The following is a 23414-nucleotide window of genomic DNA, read 5'->3' as shown; positions in this document are numbered from 1 at the left end:
GTCTCACTGTGGCAGGAACTGTGCACACCCCACTGAAGAAAAGTATTTACTGCCTGACTGAGCTTCAGGTTTAAACAGAAAATCTTGTGAGGGGAAGAAAGCAAAGAAAGTGACTCAGGGTTGCTGGGTTGGCTGGTGGCAGATGTGGGACTAGACTCTCCTCTTCTGCTGTTCTGGTGGCCTCAGGATGAAGCCAGGCTTTGTCTTGGTGTGCTGAGCGTGGGACCATCCAGCCCGTGTGGACTTCATGATGAGATTAAAGATTTGGGGGTGTATGTTTCTATACACTGTCAGTGTCATCATCAATCTCACAACAAATTATCATTGATTAGGAAGTTCAGCTGCATTACACTGACATGCACTGAAAAGCTGGAGACACCCATTTTTCCAGAAAACATCTGTATTTTCAGACAGCACCATGGCTGCTCGGCAGAGCAGTGGAGATTTTACGAGTGGGTGAGTTATTTAAAAATGCGAAGATCTCTTGTTTTATGTGAAGAGGCACATTTTCAAACAGGGAAATGGGTACATAATATCCTCTGAAAGCCCCTGGAAGTATGAGTGTCATTAGTATCTCTGCAAAAGTTGCCCTGTCTGCACTCCTCTCACAGTGCTTTGGTGACAATTTGTGAGCGACACTTCAAGGCTGATTTTAGTAACCCTGGCTCTGCCTGTGCTTTCCAGACCTTATTACCCACTCCTCAGTTGTCCAGAATTTGCTGTTATTTCAAAAAACTGTGTGTCCCAGGAAAAAGTTCTGTCAGTTAGCTCAGAGTTTGATCATCTGCATCTTTTTTTTAAAGTGTCTCCAATAGTATTTAGATAGTTTGGGGACTTGTGAAACAGTGAGGGGTGGTTGCCCTTCCTGTGCTTTCAATTTTCACCTGTGCACATACTTACATTGGGGTTTATTCTTGACTGTGAGTAGTTCAAAGGGAGCTTTGGTCCGAACTTCCCTGATAGTAAATATTGGATAGCCATAGCTGCCTTCACTCTTAACAGTGCAGAACGTTTTCTGCATTATTTTGTTTTATATTCAGCATTCCTTTCTTTTCTACCAGCATTTTGAGCAATTTGAGTCCCAAGCCTCACCTTTAATGTACTTTAACATTACTAGGTTGCATAACCTTTCTCAGGTAAAAAACAGTGAGCATATTACTCCTATTTATTTATTGAAGAAAACTTTCCATGATCCTAATGGATGCCCAGATTTTTTTGGAAAATCCCTGCTCACACAGCTCTCAAACTGCAGTTGTAACTATTTTGGTGATACCTCATCACACAGGTCAGTGTTCATTCAAACCTCTGCTGCTGCTGGGGGCCATGGACTACAAAGCAAAATACTAAATTCAAATGCTGAGAGGTAGAGATGTCCTTTTGGGGAGAAATATTCAAACAAGGCGCACAAACACCAGGAAAAGTGGAACGGGGCAGGAGTCAGGGAGCAGCAGCCTGTCCCTTGCAAGAGAAAGCAGCAAATAACGAGTTGGTTATAGGAGAGATAAAAGAAAAGCTGACCTCTGCGATAAGCATGGAGGTGGTGGAACAACGAAGCAAGGAGGCAATTATCCCAACTCTCTGGGATGAAGTGGGTACAAGAGCTAACAGGGCTGAGCAGTGAATTTCAGCAGCAAGAAAAAAAAAGGATCGTGCACAGCTGCAGGGGTTACTGCCGGAGACTGTATCAGAAAGAAGAAAAATGGATATTGCCTGCAGAGGGACTCAACACTTTATTGGGCTTCCAGGAGAAGTCGGCTCCAGCATACGCAGGAATTTCTGAGGAGATGATTTTCCGGCTACTTTAGATTCACTGCAAACAGGTTTCAAGTGATAAAATTCTTTGGGGGATATGGGTTATAATGAATGATCCGTTTTAGAAGAGGAAACAAATAGCGGAATGTTGCAATGTTTTAGCAGGGAGAAAGCCATTGTTTCCAGATTTGTATTAATGATATGGAGTAGAAGGAGAATGGTGAGATGACAGCGTTTGTAAATGAGGGAAGTGATCAAAGATCAGTGGCAGTCCCAGGAGGAAGGATGGGTGAGAGCAGTTAGAAAATACTAAATTTCAGCTTCAATTCTCATATATCCCTTAGGATATCTTATAAATTTATTTTTCCTGAAGAGTTTTCTGGGCACCCCAAATCAAGGCAGTGCCTGAAGCCTGCACACCTCTGTGATGTGGCCAGCAGTTAAATCCAGCTTCAGCTCCTAATATGGATGAGTTGGAGTTGGGAGAAACCACAGTACTCCTGTAAGCAACAGCCACCTGACATTATTCCAAGGCTGCTGTCATGAGCACAGCTCTTGCCATGTGAACAAATCTGTGTATTACTCACAACTTGTAAGAACAAAGTAAAGAACAGTATTTGAACTGCATTTTCTAAACAACCACATGAACTATACTGTGAAAGGAAAAACTTTCTGTCAAGAGGTTTTATATTCAGCATTTCTTTATGAGGCATCAGGAAAAAAATTACCCACCCTGGAGATCTAGATCTGTAGGCAGAAAGATGTAAACTAGGAAATCCCAAGACATGCAAAAATTATTAAATTATCTTGCTCAACTAACATTGTATTACTTGCATGATAATAATTATAAACAGACACACCATTTGATGATTTACAGATTCATTTCTCTTCTCTACTTAGTTTAGCTAAAATTTGTTAAGTATTTCCCCTCATTTGTGGAGTAATTGACTTGTTTTTGTGACATCCCTGGGCTTAGAATCCAAAGCTGAGTGTGATCTTTCCCTTGAAGCTGGATGTCTCTGGAAATCAAATGCTGGGATTTCATCGCATCTTGTTGGGTTCAGTATAAAAATTGCTGTTGAGATGTAAACACCTGGGCTGTGTAGAAAAGGATGCCAGGAGAATGGAGGGTTGACTTGCACCCTTTACATTCACTGACATAACAAACCCAGTGGCTCTCCCCTTTGCACAATGTCTTTAGAGCTGCCAAACCCAGAAGCTTTGGAGATAAAACATTTCATAGAACTCCATGTCAGGGAGGGCATGAGAAGGCTTTCCATTTCCAACTCTGCAGGCTTTCTGGAGCGACTTGCTCTGCCATGGCTGTAGGTCAGGCTCCACACGCTTCCTTTGCCTCCCCTGTTCTCACTGTCACCACCCCAGATCTCCTCCTCTGTTGAAAAGTAATTTCTGCTGTTGACATGGTCTTTGGGTGAGTTTGCTGGTTGTCGTGTGAGGCTGTTTGATGCCTTGGCACAGCATCAGCTTTGCCACAGCTGGGATTTTCCACTGGGCTCCTCCTCAAGCAAAGCCCCCGTGTCTCCTCCATCAGCACCTGGTGCTCTGATGCCTTCCTCTAGTCAGGATGAGGGGGCACCTGGGCTCCCAAATCTCCCTTCTCTTTTCAGCCTTTCCCTGTCCTTGCATGAGCACAGCCCTGGGGGAGGACTCTCCTATACCATGGAGCGAGCAACCAGTCTTGTGTCTGAAGGCACAGGGAGCTGCCACTCAGGCTTTTCCTGTGACACAAAATACCTGTCTGTGTATACTGTCACCTCCTGCCTGCAGTCACAGCCCTCGTCACACATTGTTTCAAGAGCTATTCTTGGCAATACTGTCTCATTCAGCTCAGCCTCCTCTCCCCACTGCTCATGTGCTGGTTCCTCTTCTTTATCAGAAAGGCCAGCTTTGAACTTAAATCTGCGGGTTTTTTTGCTGCTTTATGTTCGGCATTTTTTGGTGGGCAATTCTTTTCCCTGTGGACCACACTCTTTCAGACTGCCAGTTTGGTTTGTGTCTCCTCACTGCCTGGTTTTCCTGAGGAGCTGGTCCCAAGCAGAAATGGGAGGTCATCTCTTGTGTATTCCAAAAATTTGGAAGAAATATACACTGGGATTCAGATACTAAGAGATTAAATGTGCACGTAGAGTTAGAAGAGGAAGTATTAGTGGCATAACCCTTTTTATGATATTCCCTACAGATCTTAAGTATAAATATTTCCAGTGTTGAACAAATGCTACCTTAAATCATTCAATCACTCTCTGTAGGCTGCAGCTCACTCATCTGCAAAGCTTCGTCCTGTTTCCAACCTCTCCTCAACAGGGAACACAGGATTACTCCATCATATTCCCTGTGTTCTCTTGTGCTGCCATTTTCCATCCTTCTTGGCTGGGTACTTTCTCCCCAGCAGGGTACCTGATAGACCAGTGTCTCACTGTGATTATTTGACTCCACTGATTTAGTCTTTGCCTGTAATGAGGTGCAAATCCAACCTCTAGCAGAGGGTCAAGAGGTCTTTTGTATGGGTGACACACCATGGGTGACTGGGACCAGGCTTGCATGGACATGTTGTCTTGTCTTGTCAGCTGAGTTCCACCAGGGAAAGGTTTGGCACAGGCTGTAAAAACTAAACCTTGACCCAGCCATGAGCAAATGAGAGCAAGGCAGTTGTTTAAAATGCCTGACAGTGAATTCAGATTAAAGCATTTCAATATTGACTGAAATACTTAATTTTACTGGCACTGGTTACTATGAACACACTTCCCTCTCAGTGACAAGCAGCAGGATTACACAGCTCAGAGGTCACCAGGTGGACTCTCCATTCTTGGCTCCCCTCTGAGGACAGGGCTGGCAGAAGGGGTGATCCTTCACACAGGCCATCATCCCTGTGGCCTCACACCTCTGCCTTTGAACACTGGGGGAAAATGAACCAGATGCAATTGGCTAGTGATCTGGTTTTCAACCCAGCAATTCTGACCAGGGGATGTTGGACTGTGTGGCCAGAAGCCAGTCAGCTGCCAGCAATGTGTTGGTGTGAAGACACATGTAACATCTTTTGGCTGACAAACAGCATTACGTCTGTCCCTGTGCCCAGGAGTAGGCAGAGCATTTCTCTGCTTCAATTCCCTGTGTTATATATACACACACAATATAGCCAAAAATGTGAACTTCTTGTGGTGGTGATTTCTCCAAGCTATTGCCCAAGACAAAGCCAATACCCCCAGGAGCTGCCTGGAGAATGGGAAGGCACTCTGTCTCAACTACTGCTGCTTGATCAACTTGCTGACACCAGAGTCCCTAAAAATTGGCTTAGCAGCGGGCGATATCTGAGCCAAAACTGGCAGATCAGCAGCTGCTGGAAGCAGACACTCCTTCGCAAGTTCTGGTCCTCTCTGGTGTCACCCAAGCTGCTTCCCTGACTTTTAGCGACGGCTTTTTGTTAATTAGGTCACGCGTGGCCCTGTGTGTGAAGTGCCACACGATGCAGCAGGAACAGTTTTGTGCCGGTGTGCCTTTCCACTTTGTAAGTCTCACATTTTCTTTGCTCCCCAGGTTATGCCGAGACAGAAGGAGGGACGTGGAGAGGGAAGATTAACCTTTCGCTGGCCACAATTCCTTCCCTCTTATCGCGGAGGATTCGGCAACGTGCCCCCCTCCCACCCAGCCTATCTGTCTGAATTGCTGAAAGCATAATGCTCCCATACGAGAGATAAGTAAGTGAGCTCTCTTTCTTTTCCATAGGGATGAACTATAGTGTATGCAGATTATTAGGAGAAGAAAATAATATCAGAGAAAGGTGGCTTTCTTAAAAGGCATCGGTAGCATTAGTGTCATGTGTGAAGCACCCATTTGTGACAACTGTACAGACCTTTCAATGGAAAATTGTGCTGTGCTACCTTTTAAAGTATGAAATGCTAATTTTGGATTTACAGTTTTTGAACTGGAGGGCTGCATTTTGCATGGAATTTTGTTTAATTTCTCAGAGAAAAAAGGCATTTGAAACACAACTGCCTACAGCCAACTGTCAACAAAAATCAACTGTAATAACACGCGGCCTGTCACTGATTTATGTGGTGATGTGGTAATCTTCTCAATTTAGCTGGATATTTCTTCTTCATACCAAATAGCTGAAAGTCTTGCTAGACATTTATGAATATCGGGAGGTGCTATTAGGATGATAATGGGGCAAGATTAAAGAGGTGTTCACTAGTTCAAAGTGCTAGTTAAAGAGACAGGGAATCAAGAGGTGTAGATATATATGGCCCATTGGTATAAGTGAACTTTATATTTTCAGAGTCGCTTAAGATTTGGGAGACGGCATATTGAGATCCATCTGCCAGGAGCGCATCTTTCTGAAGGGAGACTGGGGGAAGCAGCTATAAGCTTTTTTTTTTTTCTGTCTAAAAAATATGCTTTTGTTTAGCAGGGGGTTGGTTGAAAATCTTAGGTATTGAAGCTGGAGCAAAGAGCATGGGTGATGTTTTAGCAAGCAGAGTGCTGGGAATTTTCCCCCTTTTCTCCAAAGGTCTGAGCTTTAGCCATGGTCATTTTGCAGCAGGCTGTGTCTCAGCCAGGACTGGCAAGTAACATCTTGCACTTGGCGTGTTACAGCTAAGAAAAGTAATTGGCCTCTCATAAAGAGCTAGAACTAATGCAGACAAAACGATACTGCAAGACTTGAGCTGCAAATAAAGAGACAAGTTTGTGTTTTACAAAAATGTATAATTTACCAGGCATTTCATTATGCTGTATAAAAAGGCAAAAATGATAATTGAAAATAAATGCGGCTGCCTAGCTACAGTATATGCTGCCAGCGTTACTGGAAATAGAAGTGCTTTCTTGCTGAAGAGAGTTAAAATTTTCATACAACTTCTGTCTGCAGACTTGTGTAATGTATCTTGTTAAATTTGTTTCAGTTTGGGTATTTGTTACAGAGAAGCAGGCAAAATGTGAGGCTCTGTCTGTGTATTTTTATATCTAGGCGGTTGTACAATTATATTAATTATTAACAGCGTCTTCTGCAGATGCACACATCTGTGGAGTCTGAGGCAGGATTCATGTTGCTGAGTTTATTCCAGAGTGGGCAAAGTACATCAGTTGCCTTCAAGGTTGCCAGAGATATTCCACTGCAAACTCCTGTCTTTCAAGGAACATAGTTACAAACACAGATAAACCAAAGTAATGTTGTTGGGTTATTTTGCCCTGAAGGAAAGCGAACTCTGAATTGCCATTTTTTTCAATACGTGGGGCTACTTGGGGATGCTGAGAATTACTGGAGGAGGAGAACACAGGTCTGAGAATTGTCATTGCTTCTGCCCTGAAAAATTCTTTCTGACCCACTTATTCTCTGGCAAGATGAAGTTGCCACAAACGTGGTGTCCCTCCGTGTCTGAATGTATGAGTGTCCCTGCAGCAGCCCCAGTGCTCTGCACACCCAACATGGGAAAACCTTTCCCAAGGGAATTTGTGGGGGAAAAAACCTCCTTTGGACTGAGTTTTTTTCCTCCAAGCTTTTCAATTTCTCAACAGAGAGAACTGTAAATGGCTCTAGGCTCAATTTTTCCTAGGGTCTGCTCGTGCCCTGCAGCAACAAAAAGCTGTGCAGGTTATCCAAGTTACAAGTGAAACTACTGAGTTTCCATTAGCTCTGGAATTAAGCTAAAAAAAAAAAAAGAGGTAAGAGGTCTTCCCTTGGCTGAAAGTGGCTGGACACCACCAAGATGGTTTTAGAGGCCAGGGAGGTAGGGTCAGAGAAACAGCAAATGGGATGAGTTCCTTTCTGGGACTCCCATTCCACAAATCCCTCACCAGGATGGATGGGATGGCAACACAGTGGACAGGATACTGGGAAATGAACTCATCAGAAGAAGGGTTATACTTTCATGTATGTGTTTAAATCCACAGTTTAAAATTATCTTCTTTTTCGTTCTTTCTTTCCATTTGGACTATTTTTTTATCTATAGACTCAGCTGGGCTGCATTGTTCAGAGAGTCGTGGTTGTGTTTGGATGGGTCAGGCCTTATGAATTCACTTGGCCTTGAAGCAAAAAAACTCATCATGAATAATGAAAGAAAGGAAAATAATGCCTGAGACAGAATGACTTGAAAAATGATTAATATCTATTCTTTCCCTCATAATTTGCCTCCAGACTTTTGCCTTTTCAAAATAGCTTCCTATTAGCTGTTGAACTTTCAATAGTCAGTACTTTGATGGAATGGGTGCTCTGAAGCCAAAGGGAACATTACTATTACTACTATTGTTATTAGTATTATTACTATATTATTATTATATTTATTGTTATTATAGCAAGGCTCCCTTTGATAAGTTCAAAGCCCTGGATGAACAGAGAGAGGCCCAAGTTCTGCCCTCAACCACATCTAGCTGGCTCAAACTGGCCACTTGAAACACAGCAATGTTTGCCAGGCAGATACTGAAATTCTTGAGCCCATGGATGTGTAAACACCAGTGTCAGTTCCCATCCAATAACTGCTGACAGGAAAGCTGGTCCTGTGCAGAGCAGCACTGAGGGGATTTGCAATTATGAAGGAATGGGATATATCAGGGATGCAACTGACTGCCACTAAGTAGCTCAGCAACTCTCTGGGGCCTCCACTCAGGCTCCCAACGTCTCCTCTCAGGCAGGAGATTTTCTTTCTTCAAAGGCTTTTATTAAAAACCAGCTCAGGTAAATGCTGACAGTAAGCAAGCAAACCTGTTGAGCCCCAAGTCCACAACTTGCCAGGCAACAGGATGCTTCTCTGTGACATTTAAGAGTGCTAACACCTGAAGAAAATATTGCATGTTTTACCCTTTTTGCTGAAAATAACACAAAAAAAGTGCTGCTCTTGCAATTTGCATTTAGGGTCATTTTCAGCAGGCTGTCCTCACCTCATCCCCACGTGTCTCCTATTAAAGGAAACTTTTTCCATCAGTGCTCTGGCCAGGACTTTGAAATAACCCAAAGCAGCTTTATCTACCCCTAAAAAGCAGATCCACACCACAATTTAGGGTGTGCGGAGTCAGGGTTCCTGGCAGGGTGGGGATGTGGAGCAATTACAGCCAATGAGCTCAAGGGAGTTAATTAGTCTATCCCAAACACCTGTGGAGCACAGCTTTCGCTTCAGCTTGCTCCTGGGGCAGGTAGCTTTACTTTTTGCTGCTTCCTCCAGCTCCTTGGGCTACCCTGAGCTTCAGGTAAGTCTTTCTGTTATTCCTAAAGTTTTATAGCTTTGTAGGACAACAGTGCTCCAGTTTTTTGGGTTTTTTTTGAGGTGATAAGCAGAGCAAGTTTGATGGTTGTAGGACCTGAAGTTACTGCTTTCTATGGCAGTTGCAAGGTGGATGAGCTTCTTGACGTGAAAAGTGATGATTTTGTCTTTCTGTGGTGATGTTCTAATTTTTTTATGTTTTAAACCCTCTCCCCATTGATATTTACCCCCAGTTTCATGATTCTGCTTTGTTGGCATATTAAACCTTTAGACACCTGTATACATGTATTGCTTCTCTTGTGGGCATTCCTGTAGCTGATCATCTGTGGAGAGGAGCAGGATTTAATGGGAATTGGTACTTCTTAAGTCGGACTTCTTTGATTTTCTGTCAAAATAGCAGATGATGGTTTTGTTGGTAATGGTCAGATGTGCCAGTTCTGTGAGCATTATTGTCTTTGCAGCATATGAAGTCAGAATTGTTACGGCCTTTAGTCAGGCAATGCTCCTATTGAGTGTGGGGATTTTACCCTGGTTAAAACAGAGATTGCTCCAAGCTTCGACTTCATCCTTTCCCTGGTCTTGGAGGAGGGTTGGGAGAACAAAAGGTGCATCTTTTTTCTCAGCTGCCAGAGTTTCAGAGAATTTGGGCTGTGTTAACAAGGCACAGCTGGGTCTCATTTAAACACTTAAGGCTAAAGGGTGAAGTCGTGAGGAGCTTCCAGAACCTTCTGGGCCTTTCCAATCAGGCTGTGGATTAATTAATCATCTCTGCCTGTGCTGGAGGTGGAAGGTAGCCTTTTAATGTCTGCCAGGGGCTAAAGCTCCTTTTGCTGCCCACTGAAAGCATGGCAGCCTCAGTTTAAATGGGTGAACCTGCGCCATGTGCCCCATTTTGGGGACTTTAATGCCTCAGGGAAGGAAGACTTACATGGAAAACCCCCCTGATTCTGGGGGTTCACCTGCAGTGTGTTGCAGGCTGGGTTTTAAGCCATAAAAATGCACTTGTGTATTACCTGCAGAGGTAATTGAATGTATATGCACATCCCCAATAGAACACCTGTGCTGCCTCCATGGCACACATAAGTATTCCCTGCATGCCTGTGTGTTCTGTGCAAGCTACACTACACATTAATAAGACAATCCATATATTGCATTAGGACAGACCGAATGCAGAGAATGCTCCAGGTACTGATTTTTTTTTTCTTTTTTTTTGTGTAAATCCTGAAATATGGCTGATATGGTCCACTGCAAAATGAACCTATATTGGAAATGGCAAAATTGTAATGTAAAATATACTGGGGTCAGTGGGGTGTGATGTTTTTTGCATACATTTTTTCTCCCTTGACCCATGCCATTCTCCTGCATATCGGGGGAAAAAAGCTTCATCTCGCACAGAAATGTGATGTCCTTTACTGCCAGAGGCTGTTGCTGTTTTAAATGAGGAAAAAGCACAATGCATGAAGAAGGAAAATTAAAGCATATTCATTTTGGAAATTAGATATGGTGACAGGAGACTCTCTGGAAATAGCATGGTTTGAATGGAGCACCAGACTACAAGACAGTTCACTGAACTTTTGACCACTATTTATACTATGGGAGCTTTTGAAATGGGAAGACAGCAAAGTATTTTATAGCTGTTTAATAGTGGATTGTGGTTTTTACTAGACATTTATCTTCCCTCTGAGTGTATATAAGATAAGTAAATGTTATGTAGTGTAATTGCGTTGTGTTGCAAGTGCTTTAATTTAAGGCTGGTTTATGTTCCCTGTTTGTGGTGCATCTCATCTCCAGCCACTGTGAGGGGGTGTAGGTGCCACCTGAATGCCTGACTTCATCCCAGCATCCAACACATAGCTGAGGCTGCTCCTGGGATCTAAGTGATGCTTTTGCTCTTTCTGCTGGGCAAAAATTTAAGTCTAAAGCAAAGGTGGTTGTGGCCCTGGACTGTTTGGGAAGCTCAGGTAACTTCTGGCTCCAGGTCTGACTTAATTTTTCTCTCATTTCTAAATAATACAACTCATTTTATCCTCCTGTATGGCTTGAGTCCCTCTTTAGCATTCCGAGTACAGGGAGCAATACACCCTTCCAGGGCTGGCAGCTATCTTATTACAATTGTAACGATGCATCATGAGGCAGACATGCATGAATGAAACACTGTTTGCAAAACCAAAAATGTGTTTGGGGTATTTTTAGGTCCTATTAACTTGGGCTGTTGTTCAGGGAAATAATATGGAAAGATCAGAATTTGGCGTAATTGGAGAAAACGTGGTCTCAGCGTAGTCGAGACTCTTCTCTCCCTTCTCTCTTTTCATTCCATCTACATAAATTTTTAACTTCAGTTGACATGGGGAGAGTTGCACCATGGGTCTGGGTCTTGGGGACCAGTCATTTGAGAGGGAAGTGCTCTGGATAAGGAGCTGCTACTGCCAAGCCAGCCACCTCCTGGAGCTGAGGACTCAAATGGAGTCGTGCTGTACTGGGATTGGTGCATGTACTGCTATTTTCCTTTTTTTTTTCCTCTTGGAAATAATTATAAAACAGCTCTCTTATTGCTTAATACTGAGACGCAAGCTACAAAGCCTTTTTCTTCCTTTTTTCTTTTTTTGGTATGATATTAGGGAAAGTTTAGGCTGATGGACATCCATTGTGTAGTCCCTTTGTCTTTTGTCAGTTAGCCTTTCATATAGTTTAGCCTACGTGGGAAGGAAAAAAAGATTTTCCTTCTGCCATGGAAGATGCTTTTCTTCCTTGGACCAGAAGCTCCTCTCCTCTCACTAGCCAGTAACAACCCTTCTGTTCATCCTTATGTCAAAGCCACACTACTGAGCTAATAGAGATCGCTGACAATTAGAGATGAGCTGAAATGATTTGGCAAACTCTGGGTGCCTGTGAACCTGAGGGTGTTTTTGGATCCCTTGGAGCCTGGCGGGTGCATTGCCAGCCACGCGCCTCCTACGTCCTCTCTCCTCGTGGGGAGAGCAGTTGGGATGCTGAGTCCAGCTGGGCCTGGAGGTTGGGGAAGAGTGAGAGGGGGAGTCTATCAAGATTCATCTCTTCCCTGCTGAGAGATGCATCTCTTCCCTGCTTCCCTTCCTGGCTGCTCTTTGTTGCTTCTTCTTGCCAAGATGTCCCAGGCACTGTCAGGTCTCTTCTCCCATGGGAGATGGATGTGACAATATACCAGGATGACTGTCTTCCTCAGGACTAGCTTGATGGGTCACAGCTGCAGAGACAGTGTCCCTGAAACATGCAACAGAGAAAATGCATGGGATAATGTTTTAAAAGGAATGTAAATTCCCTACCTGCACACCTCCTCAGGTGTTGGGTCTGTTGCCTCCTTTTGTAATGGCTATTCACTTTACTTTGTTTTTCTCTAGACTTACAGAATATTTCTATCTTGTGCTTTCCAGTTGCCCAAGACAATATCATGAAATACCTTGAGATCCTATTTATGCCAAAACTTTATAGGACAAGTGGTAATTTTAGATGTTTTGCGTACTGTTTATTCAGTGTGGGACTACTTGAACATAACTTGAAACAATACCCCAAGTAACCATTGGTGAAAAAGCAAATCCCCCAAACAAATGTCTCGAAATTAGGATTGTGTCGTGGGATGGTCTATCACTGGAAAAGCTTGTTGGCTGATGGCTGAGCCATGACCAGCAGCTTGGCATCTGTAGCACGATTTTCACCCTCACAGACTGAATTTACCTTTTCTGTTCATCCTGTCTAGCTATTTGTGGGAGTGTAGAGAGAAGCTGCTTCCCCAGCCTCATTAGGGAGCTGTGCTGCAGGAAAATTGCTTGGGGAATTTTTGTACATCATTTGAATCCCGTGAAACTGAAACGAAGAGGTGTATTTTCATTATTTTATTTCACTTTTCTTAAGGCTCCAGGGTCTCTTTCACCATAGTGTGGAAATTTGTACCTCAGTGTTCCCGTCTGCCAGTGTGTCTGATATTTGTGGAGGACTTTGAAAGTGTTTTAGCCTTAAGTCCAGTAAAACTTTTAATCTGCACCATGTGTCTATTAAACAGGAGTGGTAAAGTGCAACAGGTGGCCAAAACCTAGAAATTAGCAAATTTCAATTTGCATTTTGGAGGCGTATGAAATACATCTGTGTAGTCTCTAGAAACACTGAGAGGGACCACGCTGACAGATCTTTATCCTACATGTCTGCACATGCTTTTCTGCAGAAAAAATGTACAAAACCAGACCAGAGCCAAGGCACAGAGGTAATGAAACAGAAAAACGAGTGGCTTGGCCCCATCGTTAGCATTGCAGTCCATGTGAACACATTAGACACAAATTCTTTGTGTGTGTGAGGAGATAACAGATCCACATTAATTTCAGCGCTGATTGCCGTTCTTTATTAATAGAAATGTAATGTAGTGCCAACGCCAAGCCCTGCCAGCCTTTCCTTTTTATCTTCTCTTTCAAACATAGACAGCGTGGAAAGCCTGATCAGAGGATCCCCCCAATCCCTGTTTATTTCACAGCTTGTTAAGCTGAGGGACAGTAATGGCACCTTACCGTGGCTGAGGTGATGGTGAATTGTCAGCAAATACTGTAAATATCACTTGGAAATTTTTCTGGAGACTGAAAATAGTTTCTGTGGAATAATGCTAATTTAGTATAGTTTCATAAATTGAACAGAATTGAATGAGTGACAGTAGATTTGTGAATAATTTGCAAATTGAAGCAGTGATAAAATTTGTCAAATAATGTGTTTTCTATTAATAGTTTGCTCTGCTCCATGTAGCTGCTGAGCAGTCTTGGTTCTCTGTTTTTTTGAGGAAATGCCGGAATAAAAATTCTTTTTATTATTTTTGTTATTTTTTAGCACTATCCTTTTTTCTTTTTTTTCCTGTTCCAAGAGCCATTGTTTACTTTTGAAGCAGATGAAAGATGAATTCAGGTTACGTTCTGACATTACAATGAAATTGTCAATAGAAATCAATGCCTTGTCACCTGATGAGTTAGGGGCTATAAGACAGCCTAACAGTGTCCCTATATCTTCAGGCTCCCTCATTGTGCTGCCCTCCTCGGGAGCCAAGCAACTGTACTGTTATGGAAAGGTGTTGTCATCGTTAAGGGGATAGTAATGGAGTTTAATAAACCTGGGAGCCAAGGCATGGAACCCTAATCCGGTGCCAGTGTTATAAAGCAGCGCTTTGTCTGTAGAGCCTGGTGCTCCTATCTGCATTTATTGACCCTGGAGAGGTAATATAAACACAAGAGATGGAGGTCAAAGAGCTCACCTTCAGCTGCTACACGTGGCCATCGATGCCTTGAAATACCACCGTGTCAACTCTGTCCTCCCAAAGACCTCGGTGTGCTGAGCCACGGCTGCTTCTTAATGTTCACATGGGAATGGCCACAGGGTTGTTCCAATGTCGGCGTGGTGTCCCCACCCCTGAAGGCATTGCTGTCACCCGGAGCCTTGCTGGTGGAGTTTGTGCTCTCTAAACTGGGTGCTAATGGGCTGCTGAGTGCTTCCAGGACATTGCTTCCTGATGGAGCCAGGAGGTCGCCAAGCTCCTGCCTTAGGCCGTCACTTGGGGCAGCTCGGAGCTGGTTGTCCTCTCCAGGTGTGCCATTGAACTGGGAGGATGTGGGTATTTCTGCCATGCAATGGGCTCAGAGTCGTTTCCCTCTCCCACTATATTGCCTTCAAATCTGTCCACGGTGTAAATTCCAGACCCTTTCTGGAACACAAGCTCCTTCAGCTTAAACTAGTGCAGCCTCAGAAAGCGATAGCCCTAAACAGAAATTGTTATTATTACTATTATTATAATATAACCCCCAAACACACCCAAAGAACCCGATTTATAATAAGATACAGGAACAATTTATTCTCTCTCTCCGTGGATTAGAGGGGTGGTACTTGGAGCAGCTTGTTAAACAGAAGTGCTTGGCCCCTGGCCTTGCACTGCTGTTTAATGATCCACTCTTCATGTGCCACCTCTCTAGTCCATGGAGAGATAGGTACAAATTGTATCTATAATGTTATATTACTTAACAGTATAATGTATTATAAATCATAGAATTGCATCCCTGCCTTGTAATTGGTGAGATGTGTTGCATGAGAAATCCCCTAATTCAATATAAAGTGGTTGCTCTTATGCATAACTACCTCTCTGGATCAAACCAATTCAGCCCAGAAGTGGTGAGGGGAAAGTTAAAGCTTTTTTAATTGAAAAAAAAAAAAGAAAAAAAGGCGGGGGGCAAAAATATGACTTAGCATGGCTTTATAGGCCCCTGCCCTCAAACAGCTGTTTAACAGAGGAGCTGGTCCCTGCAGCAGGAACTGGTCTGCACCATGTCCTGCCTCTTCCCAGAGGATTCCTACCTGCACATCAGCCTGTTTGTGCCAGGACTCATCCTCATTTCTGGTGATGGATCTGCCAGAGGGAAGGGAAAATGTCAGTGCGGGACCCTTGTGCTGCCTGTCCCTGCTGTGCCCCCAGCCCCATTTACAGTGCCTGTCTCAGTGATGCTGGAGCACTCCTGCAGTAAAGTCCAAACTAAGAGCCCTGTTTTATTCCCTCCCCTTAAACCCAATGTCTTGTCCTTGAATAGTGACCAGAAACAACCACTGCTTCAAGGAAGACTTGAAAGTATCAAAAATATCCTCATTATGTAACACACCAGTAAAAGAAGTTTCTTTGCCTGACCGTGATAGTGATCCACTAATGTCCTAAAGCAGTTTGAGTGATGGGCTGTCTGATTCATTCCATGAAGTTGCAACTACAGATGTGTCTTCCCCCTCCCCAATAAGTAACTAACCTTTCTTTAATAAATAATAAATAAACCCTGCAGCTATTCTAGACAAACTATGCTTAATTAAAGCCTGTGACACTAAAACAAGTTACCTCTCTTTTCAATTAGAAAATGCACTCGTGGCATGAAAAAAGAAAACTTAGCAGTAAGAGTTTGTCTACATGCATGATAGGAATGTGCCTTAATGAAGACCAAAAAAAAAAGCTTTATTTGGGTTTTAGCAAACATTGGCTCTGGGATTAAGGGCTTGGTGATGGGTCCTACCAGGGCTGCTGATGTTAACCTCACTGGACAAGATCCTGTTGGTCTTGCATGGTTTCCAAAAGTAATGGAGACCAGCAATCAGACAGGTACCCAAACTCTTCAGGCCTCTTGGAGGCAAGTCTGGAAGCCTTGTAAGAGTAACACTTTTTTTTTTCTCAGTGGAGTTTGGGAGAATCCATTAGTATTTAGGAAACCTCATTGCACTTCTCTTGTGGTATTTCACCTGGAAGAAGAAATCCAGCAGGCTTTTAAAACAAAAGGAAATAAGCCTTTTAGACCTTTTAATGACTGAAGCCAGTGCAAATTTGCATTGGGGTTGGGGGGAAAGAGTTGATATCATTTGAGGAGGAAGTGATATGGGGTTTGTTTCTAGAGCAAATCAGAGTTCAGCCATCCCCATCTCCTCCAGTGCTCACAGGGCAGCCTGAATTACTGACTCAGAAAATTTCTTCATGTCCTGTGCCGCCTAATATAAGGCAAATATTCCTTCTGTCCATAAGGCGAGGTGGAGGGTTGTTTCTTTCCAGTTTTACACAGCATACACCTTTTGTTTGCAAATAAAAGTATCATCTCTAGAGTTCTCATTACTTCCTATTTGTTGAGCAAAACAACCTTTGAACAGTTCAGCTCTTTCCCATCTCCAGAAAACTTAATACAGGGCTGAACCATTTGTGTTCAAAGTAGCGAAGAACTCTAGAGATGATACTTTTATTTGCAAACAAGTGTTTCCTTCTGAATCTGAAACTTGCATAAAGTGGGGGATGTACAGAATCAATACTTGTCCCTGCAAGAGGCCTAAAATCTTGATGTGCTGATTCCATGTGCTTTTGCTTTTTGCCTTTGAATTTATTTTTCTCAAGTACAAAGATTCTACCAAAACTCCAAGTGAAGTTTTTCAGCCTTTTTTTTTTTTTTTTTTTTTTTTTAATCAGGTGAAACCATCAGAATAATAACAATACTTTTAAGGGCAATTAGACAAGACTGTTTTTCACCCAGGTTGTTATATTTATGTCTCTGGTACCAAGATTTCCTTCCTGCTCAAGTTGTTTTGCTTTTGCTGAGTGTGAATTGTCTACAAAAGGAATGTTTTTATACATTTATCTCCTCTTTCTTTTTTTTCACCTGCTCTTACAAGTGAAAGCCTGGGGGTGGGGAACAAGGAAAAAAATAATAGCTACTGTTTTCCGTCTAAAAGCCCCAAATAATTATGCTAAGTGGGGCAGAGTATTTTTCTCTCCTGTGACTGACTGCAGGCCCCCATTCCTTCCTGCACCCCTGTGAGCCCTAGAGCACTGGATTTTCCTCTCCATGAGATCTGGGAGCTCCCTTGCCCTGTCCTCCACACCAGTGCTCCCAGGCAGATCAGGGTCTGCCGGGGAGAGAAGGGTGGGATGAACAGAAAAGAGAGGGAGGAAAAAAAAATGCTTCTTTCTCGGTGACTTTTAATTGGTGCTTACCTCATACATTTGTAAAAATGACTGCCTAAGAGGTGAAAAAAATCTATTTCTCCAGCAGCACTCTGGATTTACTCTTAAATCCAACGCAGTAGGTCAGTTAATTTTTCCTTCTGACTTTTCTATTTATTTGCCTTATATAACAACAAATTTGCATTTTCTGGATGGAAGCGAGCAGCAGAGTGCTTCACCTTCCTCCTTTTGCCACACTGTGGGATTATTGGGAGTAGGGTGTAAACGCCCATTCAGTTTGTGGACTGTTTTTATGTGCCTGTCTGCATAAAAATAGGGTGTGATGATGTTTAGGATTAAAGGTATGGTCAGAAACTTTTTAATATGGTATGAAATACTTGCAGTGAGTGCAGCTCTTTCCGACCCTCCAGGACCTCCATACTGAACATACAATAGCAATAAATCCTGGAGCAGATTAAGCAATTTCCCCACAGTAATGTGTCTATTGGAGTTTCAAATAACCCCAGAGTAGCTTGAAACATTTCGATATTCCAGTCTGTATCCCATCTGTATGTAGAAAGTTGATGGCAGGGCAGCATCCTGAACTTTGACTCCTTGTAAAAGTTTAAATTGCTGCCCTGCTGGGCTGAGTGAATGCTAATTACTTTGTCTCTTACAATAGGTCCAGACTACTTATTTAAAAAAAAAAAAAAAAAAAATCCCTGAAGACACAGCTTTTGCATGCCAAATATATTGCACTCAACAAAACACAGCGAACAGTGGGCCTGTTTGCATACAGCCAATGCCATTGTGAATTTACTGGGTTTAGCAGCCTTTAAGAATAATTTCAGTTTTTCACTGCTCATGTGAAAATTGTCGAGGCTGAGAAGCACCTGCCTGAGCACTGGTCTGATGGCAGCTGTGATGCACAAAATCCATGCAGGTTTCTCTGCGGATCTTGGAGCATGTCCTCAAAACAAAGATGGGCTTGAGACTGAATTTTTTTGTCTGAATCAAGCAGGGCTTCTTTTCTGGGCTTGTCCCAAGTCTGGCATTAGAGGTACAGTCAAAATAAGGCCAGAGCTGTAATCCATGGAAGGAGAGTCAGGCAGGCTCTGTCTTCCTGGAGATGCTCAAAATCTTTGCTGCATTGCCAGAGCCTAATAATTATTAACAAATCTGTAATAACAATATTAATTACCAGGGAAGCCGAAGTTCACTGATGATTTTTTGGTTCCTTTCAGCAATCATTAAGCACAATTAGAAGATCAGAGCTTATGAGCTTCTGGCAGTGATGTTGTGTGTAGGGGCCACTCCTTGTGTCACTGCTGCAGAGCAAGGAGATGTGGGCAAGCATGGCTGTTTGTGGTGTTCAGGCAACAGATGTTGCATCAGAGTATCCTGAAGGGAAAGAATAATGTAAAAAACAAAATAAAAATTGAAAGATGATGGATCTTATGAGTAGGAATGGACAAATCACACTGGGAAGTGAGAATCTAAACCAATATTAGCCCTTGCCCCCCTGCTCTGCCCATTCCAGGGCTGTCAATGTGCAAACTCACACAAAAAGCTGCTTGTTGGCTACTTGGACTTTGCACTGGACCGAAAACCAATGCGCTAAAACTTCCCTGAGATGTGATGGAGAGCCCACATAAATGTCCCGTTTATTCTCTCTTTGATTAAAAAGTGGTGCTATATTGTGCCTTGTATTTTTTTTCCCCACATCTACAAAGAGCAAACTTGTTTATTTTCAGCCAAGGATAAGCTTGTCCTGCACTCAAAAACCCTTGGGAGCTTCCTTGCTCTGGTTTTGGAGCAGCTGAGTCTTCCTGGTGCCCCATGGCCCTCCCAGGATCGTGTGAGGGGATAGGCAAATGTGCTGCTAACACTGCAGATGGGGCTAAGGGAATATTTTGGAAATAGGTTAAATGAAAGGCATTCCTAACATGCTACCCACCAAGTGTCCCTATGAAAAGGAATGTCTTTTATGGAGGGAAACAGCCTGCAAATAATTAATTGAAGAAAAGAGGGTGAGGGGGGAGAAGGGGCAGAATTAAAGAATTTCATAATATTTCAGACTTGGAAAACGTGTCACCAAATCAACAAACAGAGTATTCATTAGGAGAAATTTGCTTAATTTCAGACCAGGGATGTTGGAGTGCCGTGAGAGTTGTTCTGAGGGAATTTTTAGCCCAATCAGAAATGAGAGAAGACCACAATTATTATGGGAGTCTGTTCTTCTGAGAATGCCAACCCAGTTTTGCAGACCCAAGAGGTCTGAACAATCTCAAATCAGGTCTGGCTGTACAACTCTTCCTCTCGCCGCTGTCTATGTCGAGCAAGACATGAGGCTGCTCGTTACTGTTTTCAAAAACAGTGTTGTGTTTAACCTCTGAGACTCTCCTGAGCTCAAAGTGGAGAAGTAAATTTATTAGGGCTACCTGTTAAAATCTTACCTGCAAGTAGCCCTTGACTCCAGAAAGTTGTCTGAATTTGTAGAACTGCGTCTCATGTGGGGCTGGGCTGTGTGGTTTGGGAGTGTTGTGTGCCGAGAGGACTCGGTGCTGCCTGAGCCACGATTTAGCTGATTACAGATGTGCAAAGTGCACATCTGGGTGTTATGTTAAGAGCCTTAATGAAAATCATCAGACCACAGGCTGCAGCTCCTCCCTGGAGATGCCTGTGAAAGATCACCCCATAGCTTTTCCCACTGGTGAGCAGTCCCAAATACCCAGCTGGAAAAGGATTTTTTGGATGCCTCGTCCTCCAAAAGCTGCTGCACGAGGATGTGCAGGCCCTGCTTGCTTGTCACCAGGGCTGATGCAGTGGGGTACCCGCAGCACAGGCAGTGGCGTGGTGGTACTGGAATTAACAACTCAGTGTTTTAAATTACTCCCTGGATTTATTACCTTCTGGGAAAAGAAGTTATTTCTAGACCCTCTGCCAACCCTCAATTTCTAGTAAATGAGAATATACTAGTTCTGGGACTTAGGATGCTTTATGAAAGGAGAGGGGGGGGAAAAAAAGGAAGGGAAAATGATTTTGATCTGAGACAGAAATTCAGACAAAGGATTACCCGTGTTGTTTGAACAGACAGTGCATAAACATTACCTTATATTAGAAGGAACAGAGACTTGCAACATCCAGGAAACTACTTTATTCACAAAATAAAACTAGGCCCATTTCTGCTTATTCAAATACCACCCACAACTTTCTGGGGAAAGATCATATGCAGAGCATATTTGGAAACATTATTAGGAATGCATAAAGTACAGTATTAGTCAATTTTATATGCTCAGTTGCATGAAATCTGTGTGTTTAAAAAATATAATAATTTGCATTTCATGGCTTTTGATAACCTCAGGAGTGCACTTGAAATTCAGCACATGCCCACAGCACCTCCCAGCTCACCCCATTTTTAACTGAAGACCAATGGTTTCTATTAAGGGATCAGGCAGGGACTCTGACAAGCCAGTCAATAACTATGTGAGGTTACTTCATTAATGCTATAATGGCTGATAGAGTGAGAGGCAAAAAACAGGTTCCTGACAGCAGCAAATGAAAATGATAGAGATTCCTGAAGCAACGCGCCTTTCCTTTGTCATTGTCTTTTGCTTGGCTTATTCAAAATGTGGCATTTATGTATTCAGCCTTGATGAATGTTGCAGGCTTTAAGTACTTTTTCCATCTCTAATGCAGTACCGATTGCACATTGTTCTTTCTTCCTCTCCCTCTCTTTTTTTTTTTTTCCCCCTTTTTTTTCCCTCCTATAACCTCTGCTGTCAAGGCGTTGCAGGCTGAAGGGTTGCAGGCTCTGGCTAAATGGCTTTTTTGCTGTAAACGGTGAGGGTGACGGGACGATGGATCATGAGCGCTGCCGGGGTCATGCAGCGAGTGGGTGGCAGCGGCTGGAGCCGCAGAGAGGTGCTGCAGGAGTCCCAGCCCTGCGGGGAGCAGGACTTCAGCCATGGAAAGGCTGCAACCCACCACCCCACGTGTTACTGGGGTGGCTTAGGGCACCCCACTGGTGTTTTGGGAAGCTCGTTGCAGAAGGGCCCCACAATTTCCCTTCTGAGCGGTGGCTCTTGCCCAGGAAGAGCAACGGCTCCATCCCTGGCGTTCCAGATCTGCTGGCTGTCTCCTCTGGGGGCTCTCCCAGGGTGGTCCCCAAAGGGGTGTCACATTTCTGCCATTCTCCCAGAGCAGAGTCGTGTAGAATTTGAACATCAGGATAATGGGCCTGGGTAATTGCGCTTCTTTAAAGATTTGTAAGTATTGCATGTAAATGCCCGTATTGCAGTTGGAAACATGACAGAGATTCTTGCAGTTTGCTTTCGCTCTTATTTCCTTTCATGTAACTATTTATGGTATTGAATGTTTGTTTGATTTTTTTGGTCATAAGTCCTTTCTGGAATTTTTTTTTTCTTCAGGCCACACAGATCAGAGGGTTGAGGCAAGGCTGGCCCAGTGCTGGCCCCTTGCAGAACCTGACACCTTCATGTTTGTGCTGTGGAAAAAAGCTACTCATTTATCATGTACCAGTCTTAAAAGACAGTGCTAAAGGTGAAATAAGTCTCAAACTTGTCAAAGTCACTATATGATGACTTACAAAAATATTTCTATTTTCTAATTGTTCCCTTCTCATAGTTATTCCAGATATCTCAGCCATTCATTGAGTATTTTTGTCCAAAATAATCTATTCCTTTCATAGGGTGTTTGTGCTACACCTGCTAAATAGCTCCCCATCCTCTGGTTTTCTATTCCAAGGCAATTCCTTGCATGCCTAAACTCCAGTTTGTTTAAAGCCAGCTTCTGAAGATGCTGAGGCTTAATTCAGCGCAGTGTTTAGGCATGTGCTTATCTTTAAATAGTCCCCCAGCAGTCACGTTGCAGAGGCAATATTAGACACATGCCTAACTCTCTGCTGACTTGAGCCTAAAAGGCCTAAATACCCAAATAATTAGATTAATTTGTGGCTTGATAGTGGAAGACTTTTGGCCTAGGAAATGAGAATGCAAAAAGTATGTAAAGCAGTTGCAGATGTGTATTTCCCAGCGAACTTGGAAGAGACCGCGAGGCAAAATGTTGATACTGGGTGTGCAAGAATGTCTGAACATTAAAGTGCTTTAAGCTTCTTTAAGAAGTAGCTTGGGTACGAACCAAAGCTCGGGTTTAAATTGTTTCCGCAGCAGAAGCAGAGAGGCTCAGAGCTTGCATTATTTATTTTTTTAAGGCACTGGTAACTTCAGGGATTTTCCCATGTTTATGGTTTAACAAGAAGGGAGCCAAGTGTGCTGCGGTTAATGACATAAGCATTAAAAATAGAAGGATGAGGGAGATTCGGACTTACAAACCTCTTTGGGGATTTTGGGCCAGCCAAATGACCCCCTCAGCAAAGAGGGTGGGTTGCTGATTTCTCCAGCTTTTTCTCTACGAACTTCTGGCAAGGGCTGCTGCTCACCACAGGAGGGATGTCCAGGAGAAGGTCACTGGGCATTGCTATGATAACAAGTTAAAATCACTCAGATACAGAGGAGGGGACAAGCTGCTCATTTCCAGTTGCACAGGAGTACCTGTCAGAGACCTGGGGCATGGAGAAGGGCCCTGGTGTTTGTGGCAGTGGTGGTCAGGCAAACATTTGCCTCTCTCTCTGTAGGCTGGAAAGGGAAGCCTAGTTTGGAAACATAACTTTTTTTGAGGTGTGTGGTCTAACAAGTCATGAAATCTCTCTTGAGGTAGAAAAGCCTGTATTTATTCATATATTGCAAAGTGATTTTCTATTTTAACTAGCCTTGGTAGGAGTATTTTCCACCTATTTGCAAAAAACAAAGCTGGAAACCACCAGTGTCTTCCAAGAGGGAACATCTCTCATTTGGGACTGACAGGGTTCCTGCAAAATGTTTGATGTGGCCCCATTTTCCAGCCAAATACTCATTTCTGTGGGGGTTGCTGAATGTGCTCTGTGTGTGTAAACTGATGTCATTCTGTGCCCCTGTGGGACT

The 23414-nt window shown here is 43.3% G+C and overlaps 1 long non-coding RNA gene across 1 annotated transcript in view; it reads left to right on the top strand.

The window, feature by feature from the left end:
- LOC146438947 (uncharacterized) overlaps nucleotides 1-23414 on the top strand; it is a 156839-nt gene that overhangs the window by 22891 nt on the left and 110534 nt on the right. Inside the window, exon 2 of the long non-coding RNA XR_014850581.1 lies at nucleotides 5320-5465. This is a non-coding gene — a long non-coding RNA (uncharacterized LOC146438947). The remainder of the gene's footprint in view (nucleotides 1-5319; nucleotides 5466-23414) is intronic.

This window comes from Lichenostomus cassidix, chromosome 3 (assembly GCF_008360975.1).
Source record: "Lichenostomus cassidix isolate B80296 chromosome 3, HeHo_3.0, whole genome shotgun sequence".
Taxonomy (NCBI): domain Eukaryota; kingdom Metazoa; phylum Chordata; class Aves; order Passeriformes; family Meliphagidae; genus Lichenostomus; species Lichenostomus cassidix.
This window is presented reverse-complemented; position numbering and strand designations above follow the sequence as displayed.